Source organism: Saccopteryx bilineata, chromosome 9 (genome assembly GCF_036850765.1).
Source record: "Saccopteryx bilineata isolate mSacBil1 chromosome 9, mSacBil1_pri_phased_curated, whole genome shotgun sequence".
NCBI lineage: Eukaryota > Metazoa > Chordata > Mammalia > Chiroptera > Emballonuridae > Saccopteryx > Saccopteryx bilineata.
In genome coordinates, this window is record NC_089498.1 from 67,164,791 (window position 1) to 67,182,293 (window position 17,503).

The 17,503-nt window shown below is 35.2% G+C and overlaps 1 non-coding gene across 1 annotated transcript; it reads right to left on the reverse strand.

Moving 5' to 3' along the window:
• Nucleotides 1-17,074: 17,074 nt before the first annotated feature.
• LOC136313793 (small nucleolar RNA SNORA28) lies at nt 17,075-17,198 on the reverse strand. Its single transcript, XR_010727228.1, has one exon. It is a non-coding gene; the product is annotated as a small nucleolar RNA SNORA28 (small nucleolar RNA).
• Between the last annotated feature and the right edge of the window lie 305 nt (nt 17,199-17,503).

Sequence of the window (17,503 nt, forward strand, 5' to 3'; positions counted from 1 at the left end):
GGCCAAAGCAGAACTACAGTTCTCTTAAAACTGAGACACCAGGGTTCTACTGTATTACTTCTAGAACATTCAGTGTCAAAACGTATCATGAGGCCAACCTGATTCAATGCATTAGGGAAATGCACAAAATCTTAAATGCCTGGAGTGAGGATCCTTGAGGACCATTGTAGAGGGTCATAGTTTAATTGTTAGAGTAAAAAGAATGTATTAACTGACACAATTTTAAACAGAAATTTTAGAAGGCAAGAAAGAAACCTAGGACTTATTGAAATCAATTAAGAGATTAAAAGTTAAGTTAAAAGATGACTATCAGAGTTTCAATATCTTGACATAGAGAGTTTAGTCAAATATAGAATGTGAGTGAAAGCAGTTTAATCTAATTTAATAAATAATGAGCATTTATTAGGTGAAAAATATGAAACCAGTTACTGAGGTAGCAAGATGTACTTCAGACAATATTTGAACTTAAGAAACTTTCTGAATAATTGGTAGGCAGAGTAGAAAGTAGGTAACAATAGCAATATTAAAATAAATATTTCTAAAATACTATGGCCACAGGGATAAAATAAAGATCGGTGCAATTTATTTCAGCAGTTAAAAAGAGGGATAAAGGGACTTTTTATTATGTACTACTTTGTGCCAAGTGATGCTGCTTCTTAAAGCATTATGGTGAAGCAGATATTATAATGCCTATTTTATAAAAAGAAATAACTGAGTCTCAGAAAGGTTAAATAACTCACCTAAGTTTAAACTTATCAAGGGACTCTGATTCCAAAATTTATACTCTCTTTATTACCCCACACCACTAAACCATAATAAAAGCAAACCCAAATAAGTATTGACTTGAGGCACAATGAATTTGATACACTATCATGATGTTTAGTACCCCTGACATAAACCTGGTAGGGCTGATAGCAAATAAAAAGCACAATGGCATCTACACACATCATCTGTAGAATTCCTCAGATCAGCTCGCATGGGCTTCTATAGCAGTTCCCTGAGGAAGGCTAAGCTAGGCCTCCCCCTGCCTGGTTTGTTCCCTCCAGGTAAAAATGTTCACTAAATGGGAAATTGGAAATGCAGTTCTATGGCTCAAGATTGAGATACGGGCTAGAAATATAGATAGGAAATCACAAGTATTTAGCTAGTAGTAGTAATAATGCCGGTAGAAGTAGCAGAAGTAGTAACAATACAATAATAAGAATAAGATTATGATATACACAAATGTTGCAGTGGAACTACACACGCTATTATTCTACTACTGGCATATTCTTCTGTTCTCCCCTAACATTTTGTCTAAGTAAATTCAATACTTCATTTGTAATTTTAGCTTAACTACCTAAGATTATTACTGGTAATTATAGAATAGTTCTGTGCATGAGTATGTGTTACTAAGAGCAATTTAGTGAATATATGGGTATAAAAAATGGATACATTAAAACTAACACATTTGTGGAGAAAGACTTCTACTATAACATATTTTTTTGCCTTATTTAAGGACATCACTTTCTCAATGTATTCTTTAAAAGTTTATATTGGTCAGCATTTTGTTCATATTGTATATAACCAAGGTTTAATTGACCCTTCAACAGAAATGTGTAGGTATCCACCATATACTGGATATTGAATACAAGCTGGAAATACAATAACAATAACAAAAATTTTTTTCTGCCTTAATAGAGATTTTGCACTAGAAAGCAATACAGAAATAAATCAAATATATATTTTCACAATAAAATTGTGGTTGGTTCTATAAATAAAAAGAATATGATGGTTTGATAAAATATAAGGGAATTCTAACTAGATCAAAGAAATTAAGAAATAATCAGACCTTTCAAGGATTTTTGGACACTGTTTCTGTGCTGACACTAAGTCCAGAAGAATCAAAACATCACAGTGATTCACTGTGCAGAGTAGGGTCTTATAGAAGCCAGATGATCAATGGAGTTTTAGTTCAGATTCATCTGACAATGGGTCTAGTAGATCCCTGAATCCATCCTGTGGTTATTTCTCTCGTTCCAGGATGAATAATTGGATTAGATATACTCAATAGCTGACAGAATTTTCACAGTGACTCCCTGAAATGTGAAAAGAGGGTTATTATGATGGAAAAGGCCCAGTAAAAGCCACTAGAATTGCCTCACCATAGGAAAGTACTAAATTAAAAATAATAAAACATTCATGGAGGGGTTGCGGAAATTAGTTTCCCCATCAAGAACTTGAAGGGTACAGAGGTGCTGATTCCCACCACATCCCCAATAGATGCCTCTATTTGCCCTGTGCAGAAGATAGACAGATCTTGGAGAATGATAATAAATTATAACCAGCTTAACCAAGTAGTGACTTCAAAGCCAACTCTAGTACCAGATATGATCTCATTGCTTAAACAAGTAACATATTTCCTGGTACCTGGTATGCAGCAATTAATCTCAATTTTTTTCTCAATTCCCATTAATAAAAAGCACAACAAGTTGTTTTCTTTCACCTAACATGGTCATCAGTACACCTTTATTGCCCTACTTCAGGGGTTTATTAACTCTTCAGACTTATGCCATAATTTAGTTCACAGGGATCTCAATCACCCTTCCATTTTTAAGATATTACACCAGTCCATTACATTGATGACATCATGCGGACAAACCCAGTGAGCAAGAAGTAGCAAATATTGTAGGCTTATTGGTAACATAATTGGTGCCAAGGGCGAGAAATAAACCCAAATTCATAGGCTTCTACTTTACTGAAATGTGTTGGAGTACAGTTGTGTGGAAATGTTTAGATATACCTTTAAAATAAAGGATAAGTTGTTACATCTGCTTTGTTCTATAACCAGAAAAAAAAAAAACACAACCCACACTTAATGGGTTTCTCTGGATTTTGGAAGCAATATATTTCTCATTTGGATTTGCTACTCCTGCCCATTTATCAAGTGTCTGAAAAGCTTCTATTTTTGAATGGGACTCAGAGCAAGAGAAAGCTCTGAAACAGGTGAAAACTGCTGTGCAATTTGCTTTGCCACTTGGGCCATAGAAACCAGCAAATTCAATGGTGCCTGGAGTTTTAATGGCAGATAGGGATGCTGTTTGGAGTCTTGGTTAAGCTCAGATAGATGAATAACAGAGCAGACTCTTACGAATGTGGACTGAAGCCTTGCCATCAGATGTGGACAGTAACTCTCATTTTGATAAACATACTTGGCCTTCTATTAGACCTACTGAGAGCTTAACCATGGACCACCAAGTTCTTATGCAACCTGAGCAGTCCAACACGTTATCTGAATAACAAAGGAGAGTGTTACTGTGTTGGCTGGAGTAGTTAATTTTGACTGCCAATGGGAAATTAGACTGTTGCTCTAAAATATAGGTAGGTAAGGAAGTCTATATCTGGAACACAAGAGATTTCTTAGGTCATGTCTCAGTATTACTGTGCCCTGTGACTAAAGTCAATAGGAAATATAAAGACCTAATTTAGGAAGAACTGTTAATGATTTATACCAGGAGTCCCCAAACTTTTTACACAGGGGACCAGTTCACTGTCCCTCAGACCGTTGGAGGGCCGGACTATAATAAAAAATACTATGAACAAATCCCTATGCACACTGCACATATCTTATTTTAAAGTAAAAAAAACAAAACGGGAACAAATACAATATTTAAAATAAAGAACAAGTAAATTTAAATCAACAAACTGACCAATATTTCAAAGGGAACTATGCTCCTCTCACTGACCACCAATGAAAGAGGTGCCCCTTCCGGAAGTGCAGCAGGGGCTGGATAAATGGCCTCAGGGGGCCACATGAGGCCCGCGGGCCGTAGTTTGGGGACCCCTGATTTATACCTTCTGGATGATAGTTTGGGTCCCTCCATTAGATAAAAAAACCACATCCAACTTAAGTATTTTCTGAAAAACAGAATGGTTAGTGGAAAACAATAGTTAAAAATAGCAGCTATGACCATATGACTAATTCTACAAATAAAAACTATAATTGTTATAGATTTGGTTATGAAAACATGTCTGGAGATTTTATACCTATCTATATCTATCTATCTTTATCTTTATCAATATATATTTATTTATACAGTATATCTGTTTTTTCTCTCTCTTATCCATTTATCATATATAATATAATGGTTTGCCTTTATATCTTAGTATTTGTGTTTTTAGCTTTACATCATACTATTTAAGTTATCAGACATCAAGAAGAGTAGAGATCAACCAATGAGTGCATCTTCTTCTGAAGAATGTGTTAGTATGTTTCCAGTTGTACACATTTTTTTATTCTTTTTTTGTATTTCTCTGAAGTTGGAAACGGGGAGGCAGTCAGACAGACTCCTGCATGCGCCCGACCCGGATCCAACCGGCACGCCTACCAGGGGGTGATGCTCTGCCTATCTTGGGGCGTCGCTCTGCCGCAATTAGAGCCATTCTAGTGCCTGAGACAGAGGCCATAGAGCCATCCTCAGCACTCAGGCAAACGTTGCTCCAATGGAGCCTTGGCTGCAGGAGGGGAAGAGAGAGACAGAGAGGAAGGAGAGGGGGAGGGGTGGAGAAGCAGATGGGCGCTTCTCCTATGTGCCCTGGCTGGGAATCGAACCCGGGACTCCCGCATGCCAGGCCGACACTCTACCACTGAGCCAACCGGCCAGGGCCTCCAGTTGTACACATTTTAATTGCATTAGGTTAGTGCAAATATAACCTTGTTACTGTCTTTATTTGAAGATTAAATATATTTTAAGAAGATGAGTTTGTGTTCCATTTTGACAAGCAGTGGGCTTCTGATGGTTAATTTTATGCAGCAACTTGGAAGGTGTTTTTGGATGGGACTAGCATTTGGATCAGTAAACTTTGAGTAAAGCAGATTACTCTCTTTATATGTAAGTGAGTCTCATCAGATCAGTTGAAAGCCTGACTAGAACAAAAATACTGACTTTCTTGAGCAAGAGAGAATTCTCCAGAAAACTGCCTTCTGACTTTATTTACACTATTACCAACCTGGATTTTCAGGATGCTGTTCCTCAAACTGGAAGTGCACCATTGACTCAGCATATACAGAAGGTTTTGAAGTTGCCATCTTTAATAATTGTGTAAGACAATTCCTTGTATCTCTTTCTATATATGCACATCTTATTGGTTCTGTTTATCTGGAGAACTCTGAGTAATATAAAAGTATAGGCTTTTATTTTTTAGTTTATTCACCAAATAAGAAGGACCAAGAAGAGATGCTGAAGGAAGTTGTCAGGCTTGAACCTTGGGTTATAATTTTTGCTAATTCTGTGACGGACCTGTTTGCAATAGCACTGCCTTACTCACCAAAACCCAGTAATACATCTCTCATTCTTTTTTAAAAAAATTTTATTAACTTTAATGGGGTGACATTGATAAATCTGAGTACATATGTTCAGAGAAAACATCTCCAGATTATTTTGACATTTGATTATGTTGCGTACCCATTACCCAAAGTCAAATTGTCCTCCTTCACCTTCTACCTAGTTTTCTTTGTGCCCTTCCCTTCCCCCTACCCCCTCCCTCTCCTTCCTTCCCCCACCCCTGGTTAGCATCATATTCTTGTCCTTGTCTCTGAGTCTCATTTTTATGTCCCATCTATGTATGGATTCATATAGTTCTTAGTTTTTTCTGATTTACTTCCTTCACTCAGTATAATGTTATCAAGCTTCATCCATTTTACTGTAAATGATCCGATGTCATCATTTCTTATGGCTGAGTAGTATTCCATAGTATATGAAAAAGCTTTTTAATCCACTCATCCACTGACGGACACTTGGGCTATTTCCAGATCTTCACTATTGTGAACAATGCTGCCATAAACATGGGGGTACATTTCTCCTTTTGGAAGAGTGCTAGGGTGTTCTTAGGGTATATTCCTAAAAGTGGTATAGCTGGGTCAAAAGGCATTTCAATTTTTAATTTTTTGAAGAATCTTCATACTGTTTTCCATAGTAGCTGCACCAGTCTGCATTCCCACCAGCAGTGCAGGAGTGTTCCCTTTCCTCCACATCCTCACCAGCACTTATTCTGTGTTGTTTTGTTGATGAGTGCCATTCTGATTGGTGTGAGGTGATATCTCATTGTGATTTTAATTTGCATTTCTCTAATGATTAATAATGTTGAGCATTTTTCATAAAAATGAAACTAGACCACCAGCTTACACTCTTCACAAAAATAAATTCAAAATGGATAAAAGACTTAGATGTAAGCCATAAAACCATAAACATCTTAGAAGAAAACATAGGCAGTAAGCTCTCAGACATCTCTCGCAGCAATATATTTGCTGATTTATCTCCATGGGCAAGGGAAATAAAAGACAGGATAAACAAATGGGACTATATCAAACTAAAAAGATTTTGCACAGCTAAAGATAATAAGAACAGAATAAAAAGACAAACTACACAATGGGAGAACATATTCGACAATATGTCTGATAAGGGGTTAATAACCAAATTTATAAAGAACTTGCAAAACTCAACACCAGGAAGACAAACAATCCAATCAAAAAATGGGCAAAAGAAATGAACAGACACTTCTCCAAAGAGGACATCTCTCATTCTTAAATGAAAGAGCTCTGGCTCTGTTCTTCAAATTCTCAAGGTGATTTTTGAAAACTGCAGATAAAAACGAAAGCTAAAAGGATAAGAAGCTTCACTGAAACTTTATTTTGATGGATTGTTCCAGAAAGTGTAAGGAATGAGAATTTGATTGCCCGTTTTTGCAGAAGAGGTTTCTACATACTGAGATGCTTCTTGCCAAATGTTGGCCTAATTAAGCCTGAGAAAGCCTATTTCTCTGCAGGCCTGGAGCTGTTGGATAAAGACAAGCAGTGCATAGCATCATGACACTTCATTATTATGTTGGCCAGATTCCTATATTAGCAGTAGTTGGGAGGACACTTGGCTAACTAGGGTTTGCAGGATATATATGATTTCTACCTCACTACAGCTGGAATGTTAAAGAGCATAACGGAATTTCTGGAGAAACATGCTCTGCAGTTGCCAAGAGTCTTAGCATTTTGTAAGGATGCCAAAACCAATAACCCCCTCCTTTGTGTTTAGAGTGTTCTGCAAAGCAAATGAAGCTTCTGAGGTGGTGGAAATGGACTGATTCCTCAAACTAGTAACATTAGTTAATGGGATTGGACCATCAAACAAACTTCCCAGAAGGATCTCTATGAACTTCCAAATAAACAAAAAGAACAGAATACATATAGCATAACTATACTCTATAAATATCCCAAGCCAAGAAAAATCCTTTCTCTCTAGTTCTATTCTCAAATTAAATTTGGACACACTTCAGTTTACGACTTGAAACAAGCTTTGTTTTTCTCTCTTTGTAAAATGCAATCCATACTTTTGTTTCAGCATTCTCTAGTCAAGGGGATATCATTAGCTCCTAGAGTATTATTTACAAAGGATTTAATAGGTACTATGCAGATTATATGGGTCAATTTCTTCTTTAAAAGAAAGTAAATTTAAACTATTGTTAGCTAAAAATAAAATAAATAAAATTAATTATATAATTGTTATTATATAAAACAAAATTTATCCTACTTATATTAAATCTTAGCAGTTTTATGCATATAAAAAATATAAGCTTCCAAGGCTTCTGACACCAAACTGGGGGACAGAGTTGCAATATCTCAGATTTTCCTGGTTTTCTCTCTATAACTTTTAGTGGTTTTTTTTTTTTTCACAATTTTAGACCAAAGAGCCTTCTTAAATGATCACATTTTATAGCTTGGGTTGGTTGTTTGTCTTATATGTAAACCACCAAAGTTATAAAGCAATGGTACTTGAATTTTTCTGTAAAGAATAATGTTTATCTACATTTCATCTATTTTCTGCCTTATAATGTCTCCTGTCCCATCATACCCAGAGTTGATTTTTTGTCTCAATTCAATTTCGCTTTTTAATTAAAACCAGATGATAAGAAAATTATTATTCCACTTACAATATAAAAATATTTTTAGTGGGAGGCTAGTCTCTCATAAAAGATATGATACTGTACACTTATTAAAATAATATGTTTATATATGTGTAATATTTTTATATGCAAAAGACATGTCTAAAAAACACAGTTAAATATGTATAATATTTTTATTACATTTTTTAAGATTTATTCATTTTAGAGAGGGGAAGGGGAAAGAGAGAGAGAGAAAGAAAGTGGGTAGGGAGGAGCAGGAAGCATCAACTTCCATATATGCCTCGACAGGGCAAGCCCAGAGATTCGAACTAGCAACCTTGTTGACAATTTATCCAGTGCACCACCACAAGTCATGCTGATATGTAATATATTGGTTATAGTTATATATACTATATAGATCCACAATTTTAAGAGAAATCAAACATAATAAATACAATTTTATTTTGATAAAGATTTTTTTTCAAATCATTGCTAGCCCATTGGTTACTTTTGAACTGACCTTATGACATATTTTTTTCTTTCTTCTTCAATAGTTTGCTCATCAACCAATGTTTTCTTATTGTTCAATGTCAGTGAAAAAAGTAGTGATGCAGCTGCAAATAATGAATCATGAAAATCTTTGCCATTTATATCATCAATTTGACAATGCACTGCCTGCAGACAGTATTATTTCCGCTCTACATTCCTGGACACTGAAGTCAATAAAATTGCTACTAGTCATAAAGCTTTGACATGAAACATACTTGTGTGCAATGAATCTCTTGATGGAAAATGAATTACTATTTCATGATAACAAAATCAAGGCATCCAGGGTCTCTTGGTAGGATTATGATTCTACTATATTTTGAACTTGTTCCTTGTACACCTTCCTCACAATTTTCTACAACCCCCTAAGATTAGTCTATTTACTTCTTTCACCATTGCTAAATAAGATTTTCCTGGATTTCTCTACTTCCTTTAATGTGCATGTGTAACAGTTCTCTAAATCAACTTCAACACTGCTCACTCTCAGTGGCAAGCACAGTCTACTACACATTATAATCATGTTTTAAATCTTGTACTACTGTGTCTTATGGCTGACAAAGATACTCTTCTTGACCAAACTGTACTCAGTCATTTTTGAATTCCCTTTCTCAACTAGGCCCTGACTTTTCACCTTCAATGTTTGTCTTTGCATTATCTGATTTTACCAAAAATCCTGCTAAGTTTTTTAGCCAGCATCCCCCATCGTTGATATCTGATTACACTCATATCAGACCAGGCTCTCCAACCTTCACAGTCCTCTAAGTAATATCTGATCACCTACACTAGCCTGGTTTCAGCAAAAATTCTGTTATCCAGAATCCCCCATTCCCACCACTGATGTTTCCTCTAGCATCATTGTTACTTTTCAAGAAAGTTTGTCTCATTACTAAGACTTAGTTTTACTACCAATGCTCTCATGAAACATTTTTTCTTTAGAAAGGTAAAATATTATATTTCCTGACATAATTATTTTAATGTCTACTTCATTTAAATGCATTATTTATGAGAACTATGTCTGGGTCTTTTTTGATCATTATTATATTCTTAATGTGTAGTCAGGCCTTCTGATATATTGTGGGCACTCAAATAAATTGAAAGAAAAGTTGAATAAGTAAATAAATTGTTACCTTGATCCCAGTTAGTACACTCCCCCCCCCAATATAAACTCCCTAGGAATTTTTTTTTTAATTGAGAGGCAGAGAGGTGGGAAGGCAGAGAGACAGACTTCTACATGCATTCCAATAGGTATACACAGGTATACACCTGGCAAGCCTCATACAGAATGATATTCTGCCCATCTTGCTAGGCAACCAAGCTATTTCAGTGCCTGAGCCGGGGCCATGGAGCCATCCTCAGCACCAACGGCCAACTTGCTCTAAGTATTCAAGCCATGGGTACAGGAGAGGAAGAAACAGAGAAAAAAATGGGGAAGGGAGTGATGGAAAAGCAAACGGTCACTTCTCCTGTGCGCCCTGATCTGGAATCAAACCTGAGACTTCCACCCATGGGGCGATGCTCTACCATTGAGCCAACTGGTCAGAACCTATTCTTTTTTTCTGAATTAGTGAAATCGGGCCATTTGCTGAATTTTCTCATTACATTTCTGTAAAAGTTTTTTTTTTCAAAGTTATTTGAAAAAAGTTATTTTTATTCAAAATTAAATTAAAAATTCTTTTGTGGAAAAAATCTTAGGTCATACAAGTGAACAAAAAGATCGTTGAAAAAGTAAATGTACTCATTTGAATTTGGTAGTTTAGCTGATGAAAATATTTTCTTGTCTATCTAGGTATCATTACTTAAAATGGCTAGAGGCAAGTCTGGGCAAGCCTCAAACAATTTCTACCACAGGATCTACCTTCCAGATCACTTGACCTTTTCAGATTCTCTTAAAGGTCAGGATGCAATTCACTTTCAGCTAAGGCTTAGCTCAGCTCCCCCTAAAGCTTTATCTCTGATTATGAATTCAGCTGGAATGTTTTGGGTTTTTTTTCATTATTCTTTTTCCTAGTCATTAGCTTAGTGCATCTATTAGATTCTCTAAGCACTATCACTGTGTTTGTAATTTAATTCTCAAGTAACTGTAATATAATTCTACCTGCTTAATACAAATAAACTTATACTAATTTCCTACCCCTTCACTCAGTTTGTTATTTATTGAGTACAATAAGAATGTAATTTCCTTCAGAATTTCCTTCAACTTATTTATCTAGTTGCTCAGCTTCTGGTAACAGAAAGATTCTGTTTTGGTTTAGTCACTCACTTTGATGAAATTTTAAATTTCAATCACTTCCTGAATAGATATTTCCATTCATAGCAAGCATAGGAAATTCCTAGTTGAAGAAGTAGTTGGAAATATCAACAAATCAAAAATACTATATTATATAATCATTACTTATGAATATAGTCAAAATCACAGTCCATATCTTGTATTTTATTTCCTCTTCAGTTTCCAAAACTTCATTGTTAAATCAATTTTTCTACCAAAAATAATATAATGACTCTATAGACTCATATATGTGGGTAAAAGTAGGTTTAAAGTTGTAATACAAAAAATTTACAATAATTAATCAGTAATATAACAATCAGCTCTGTGTTTCATTTACTCACAGCTCTGAACCTACTTCTGCCCACTCAATGCTCTGCTTGTCAGGGCTGCTGCTCTGTTGCTCAGTAACTGAGCTATTTTAGTGCCTGAAGCAAGGCCATGGAGCGATCTTCAGTGCCTGGAGCCAACTGTGCTCAAAGCATTCATGCCATGGCTGCAGAAGGGGAAGAGAAAGAGCAAGATAGAAGAGGGGGCAAAGGTGGAGAATCAGATGGTTGCTTCTTATGTGTGCCATGACTGAGAATCAAACCTGGGACTTCCACGTACCGGGCCAACACTCTACCACTGAGCCAACTGGCCAGGGCTTATAAAATTAATAATCATGTTGTCCTTTCATGGTTTATGTTGCATCCACCGGGTACAAGAACAAACGTTGGAGACTTTCAGAAGTTTAGATGTTACTTTATTGGCCAGTTTAACCTGCGCAGGGGCGAACTCCCAAGATGTCCGGAGACATTGTACTCACAAGGAACTGCAAACAAGAGTCGCGCCTGGTGCTTACAGCTAGGTCCTTATATATCCTAAGTGAGCAAGCATTATACAGAAGCAGATGTGGCAGTTAGCTATTCGCTAGGGAGGTCGCATGCAGCATAGTAACAGGGGCAGGCATAGCAACAGGGGCCGGGTTTAGCTTAGTGGCAAATTTCAAACATAAACCTCTTTGTTCTCAGCCTCACTGGGGCCCTATCAGCACTCCCTGTTCCTGCCAGCACTCCCTGTTCCTGCTTCTTTGATAGTTACACTCTGGCAGCCAGCCACAGCACATCTGCCTGAATCTAACAGTTTAAACCATCAGTACCATTAAAAATCAGTAAACTGGAACACAGGGTATAAGAATGCTAACTACTAAGAAATATAACTTGAAAATTTTTATCAAACTAAGCTTTATTTTTGCTCCCCATTATTACAATTAGTACAATTCCATATTATTTAAAATCAAGCTGCAAAAAAATAATAAATAAATAAAAGGAAAAAAGAAAAATGGAGCAGTTATTTTTAAGTATTCATTACTTTGACATTATTCTCTCTGTTATCTATGAAGAGGATCTTTTAACAGTTTCCATAAATTTCAAAGATTAGTTACTTCACATAATTTAAACAGATGCCATTAGAACTAAGTTGTTGATGGTTTTATGATTCACTTATTTAAAAAAAGATACTATTTTTATTTATTTACTTTGGGATTCATCAGAGTAACATATCTTATGAACATTTTCAGTTCCTTTTGATTTGTTTATTTTGAATCAATTGACTACAGTGTATGGGGGGAATATTGGAGTCTACAACTTCCTTATGAAGGAATATCTCATTGTTTCTAAGCCATCAGAGAGAAATACCATCATTACTATTATTATAAAATGTGCTTGTTTTCTAGTATTATTATGTTATAGGCCTGGTCTAAGCAATTCATAAATTTTAACTCAGTAAATCTGTAAGGAAGGAAGTATTAATAGTTTTCCAGTTTAGAGAAGATAAAACAGAAGCACAACAAAGTTAATTTGATTGCTCAGTATAACACAGGAAGTACATGGTGAAACCAAGTTTCATACCCAAGCACTGGAATGAGTTTGTGATCTTATCTGCTACACCACAGACACTTAGGATAAGTCCTGAGAGGAAATCTGGTGCAGTAAAAATGCATTTTCTCTGCCAAGAATATCAGTGTGATCTCAGACACATTAAGTGACCACTTTCAGCCAAGTTTTATTTTCTATAAAATGTTATGTCAAACTGCAGCACGATTTATGACTTCTACAGCTATCCTTTTTACTTCCATCTGATTCTATTTACTTTAACTGGATTGAAAGCTTCTTATGAGTAGGTCATGCTATACAGACCTTGTCTACTTTATCTTGCAAGTAGATTGTTAAACACTTAATCAATATTTCTTTTCTCAAAACCAGAAGGATAATGTATATAGGAAGTACATACACAATAATCTGGATAATCTTTATTTATCCAATAATGAAATTTATGTGGTTGATTTGGTGAATAAAAAATAAATCTGACTTCCCCTTAACACTCCTCTCTTTCATCTTATAAACTGTGATTGAAAAAATCCTTATTTTGCAATATATATTTACACATATGTATACTAAAGAGCCACATGAGTACAAATATCAACATAGAAAACTAGATAAAAAACACAAATTATACCAATTTGTGAAAACAAATGATATAAATAGAGACATTTATTTTTCTGACGGTCCCATTTTAGGATTCTTTTCAGTGACAATCCAACTGTGAAATGAGAGTGGCTTTAACAGAAGTAAATTCGAACATATGACTCAAAAATTCCACTTAATGTAGAGAATATAGTTTATTAATCACTCAATTTATGTCAATCATATAAGAGTTACTAAATAAAATCAAGCTTACCTTTGTATAAATTGGAAAAAGGTGTTCCTTTGGTAAAATGACTTTAGACTATGGCACATGAGGATGAACAAATGTAAGGTGGTTAGCATTTTGTTCCCCCGTGTCCCCTAGGTTGAGCACTTCTGTGCAGGGCAGATACTGTATAACCATAATTGAGAATCCTAATCGAGATTAAAGAGCAGACTGTGACCTTGTCCTTAATAGCAATTTTTATTTGTTTGTTTGTTTAGTTTTTGTGTTTTCCTATAAGTTAAAAAGTTAACGGAGTAAAAGAAAATGGATATCCATATTCGACTTCAATTAATAAGGACCAACTCCTGTGACAGTGATGGCAAGGCAAAGGTCAGTTAGGTCTTATCAATCATTTTCCTAAAAGAAGCCAAAATCAAGTAGGGTCAGAACCTGAAATCATTTTCTCCCATTTGAGAAGAACTATAGAATGATAATGCAGGAAATGTTTTTAGAGATTATCTTATTCACTCCTTCATTAAACAGAAGGAAATTGAACCTAAATATTTTTAGGAACATTCCTAAGATCAGCATTGCTACAAAGACCTTGAAAATATTTGACCCAAGTCTCAGAGTATTATAGAGAATATATGGCAGATATAACTGCAGACGTTTTAATGTTTATTTAGTGTCTTAAATCTTTCCCCTTTTGTGGCAACGTAAGTCATTTTTCCTGCAAACAAGAGATAATACAAATGTGGTTTTATTTATTGATAAGTTCACTCAGTAAACATGAAGTAAGTGCTTACAGCCCATTCATCTTGTTTTTAATGGACATCACATTAGGATACAGGCATTACCACCTAAATAAAGACTGGCCATGTTGATTTTACAATGCAAGTTTATGTCAATACAATAAAGCTTATGTATTGAGTACAGCACTGTGGATTAATCTATAGCCTTATTAATCTTCTTCCCATTCTTATTTTTCTTTGAAATATAGCGTAATAATCTAGAACACGTCTCTCTCTCTCTCTCTCTCTCTCTCTCTCTCTCTATTTCTCTCTCTCTTAGTGAGGTTGGGAGAAAGAGAGAAACAGGAACATTGAGCTGCTCCTGTATGTGCCTTGACTGGAGAATCAAACTGGTAAACTTTGCTCTCTGGAATGACACTCCAACCAATCAAACTATCTGGCCAGGGCTTAATTTTTATTGGTTTTTAGAGAGACAGAGAGAGGAAGGAAGAGAGAGGGGAAGGAAAAGGGAAGCATTCATTGGTTGTTCCACCCAGTTGTGCATCCATTGGTTGCTTCCTGTACGTGCCCTGACAGGGGATCGAACTTACAACCTTGTAGTTTCGGGACAACACTCTTAAATTGAGTAACCAGCCAGGGCCAACTTGTCTTTCATATGTCTCATATGTCACACTCATTTTCTCTTCCTCCTTCAGAATTAAAATTGACTACAATTTGCTGTCTCTAGTCCCAGAGAATTCTAATTACTAGTACTCTTTCTAGAACAAAAAGCCATCTCCTGAGAGGCCAGTGTTGTTATAACAATTACCGTTTTTCTAGGATACTTTAGGTTAGTTTCTACAAACAGAAGGTGGTTGGCATTTTGTTCCCTTATGTCCTCTGGGCTGAGCACTTTTGTGCAGGGCAAATGCTGTACAACCATATTTGACAGTCATAATGAAGATTAAAGAGCAGACTGTTACCTTGTCTAACCTGAAAGCAAGTTACCTTGTCTAACTAAAGCAAGTATACTTTAAGTTAGAATTTAAAGCATGCTTGAAGAGAGACTATAAGAGGAAAAAGGTATCCACAATTTTTCCTTTCATTTAGTCTTGATTAACAGGCCTCTTTCTTTTAGAATATTTTTCATTTCCTATCCTACTTCACAGTTCCTAAAAATAAAATGATCATTTTTGAATTATGGGTGGAAAAACTAATCTTTAGTATATGGTTTCATCACAGATTGTGGCAGTGTTATTTTTCAGAATCAACCAATCCTCACTAATTACACCTTCCATCAGTCTGATTGTCTCTGGAAAAGCAGAATGGAAAAGGGAATGGAGATTTGTATTGGCATTAAGCAGTTGTGCTACACTGATCAGAAACTTTAGCTTTTTCAAACTTCAATCCTTAGTCCAATGGCAATCTCTGTTTCAGTAATGTACTGTCCTGTTGTTTCGAACAGGGTCCGGAAACTTTATTGATTAAGTGCTAGACTGACACTGTACAAATAGAAAGGCTCCTGTTTCCTTTCACCCCTGGCATCTTCACATAACTGTCTGTACTCTGTGAAAATACCTAGTACAGGGGGTTCTCAGGTTGCGACAGTCTCAACATATAATGTTTTGAGTTTACGATGCTAACTCCCATAAAAACTTTAAAAAAATTGAGATGAGAGTGTTTTGGCTTACACCTTAGCGTTGTACTCACGGACTACGTGGACAAACTAGTTTGGTTGCACGTGGCAGGAGAATACACAGTACAGTGGACGGTACAGTATATTTATGTCCTTTTCCATTTTCTGTGGCTTAGTTGTATTTTTATGTTCTAGCTTATGATTTTACAACTGTGTTAGGATAGCTAAGTGACTTAGGCTAGGATGTGTTTCAACTTACACCAAAATTTGAGTTATGTCACTCTCATAAAAATAGAACTGTATCGTAACCCAAGGAAACCACTGCATTAATTGTCAAGGAACTACTTACAACTGCATAGTATACCATTTTTAGAGGATCTGTCATTTCAAATAAATTTATTCAGAACACATATCTACTGCTCAAACATGATGTTGACAAATATTAATTGAAATTATGAATTTAAAGAAATACTGAACATACTTATGGTGAAATCAAATAAGATTTGTGATCTAAAATACACAGAAACAAGTCCATTTGGAGCCAGAGGGGTCAATAAAATTGTCAAAGAAATGTGAAGCACCCTGAATTTCATCAAAAGCCACAGTAGAGCATGGTAATGGTGGAGTGAGTGAGGAGCATATATAAACTTCTCTAATCATGACAGTCTCTGTTAAGTGTCAAACCTATACAGTATAGTTATATATGTATCTAGAGACTGTCTTATCTGGGCCTAATGTCGCTTATAACTCTTAGATATAATATATATAGGATATACATTATATATGTGATATATACATCACATATATGTCATATATATATGCAGGAGTGGACAAAATTAGGTTTACAGTTGTAACAAATAAATAATATAATAATAAATAATACAAGAATAAACTGTTTCACATACAACGGTTAACTTACTTTGCCCTTCCCTGTATAAATCAGAATTGAAATACACAATATAAGAAGCATAGTCAACTTCATGAATTCCTGATATGTGAGCCAGTTTCCCATTCAACTCGTCAAAAATATTTTACTCTGCATTTTCCAACATTTTGATAGAAAATTTTGACTCTGCTCCAGGTAACTTGGTAAAGGTTATAAAATGCCTTTGTTACTATCAGAAGCAAACTAGACATTTACTAGTCTTCTATGATTTTTTAATCTTCTTCTGGATTAAAAGTAGTTGTTTTTCACCTACATAAACAAAACTTTACATTTTTCTTCTCCAGATGAGTCCTTCTCCAATTTTGCTCAAGTAGATATGATCTTTATTGCCCTTTAAAATGTCAAAGAATATTTTGCTTTTTTTTTACATTGTCTAAGTCTATATAAAGGTTTGTCTCACGGAGGAGAGAGTACCCAAATAGGTTAGACTTTGTTAGTATAGCAAGCTCAAATTGTGTCAGCCAGTTTTGCATCTGCCACAGAGTGTTGCTTGCAATATATTTTGCTTTTTATTTTACCTTCATTAATCTCTACCTTGATATACAGTATGTTATGTATTTATCCTCTTCATTCTGTGTCTATCATTGATTGTGTCCTACCCAGGAGTTAGAATGTCTAATGTGCTTATTATTTTTATATATAATTTTTATATATATATAAAATATTCCCAATTTTAATGGGATATAACACATAGTTGTATTTTTATTCATTCATAAACAAATATAATGTATTTGAATGTTTGATAAACTTGAAACTGACTCCTCCCATAATTTTATTATTTGACTTTAGTGCTAAAT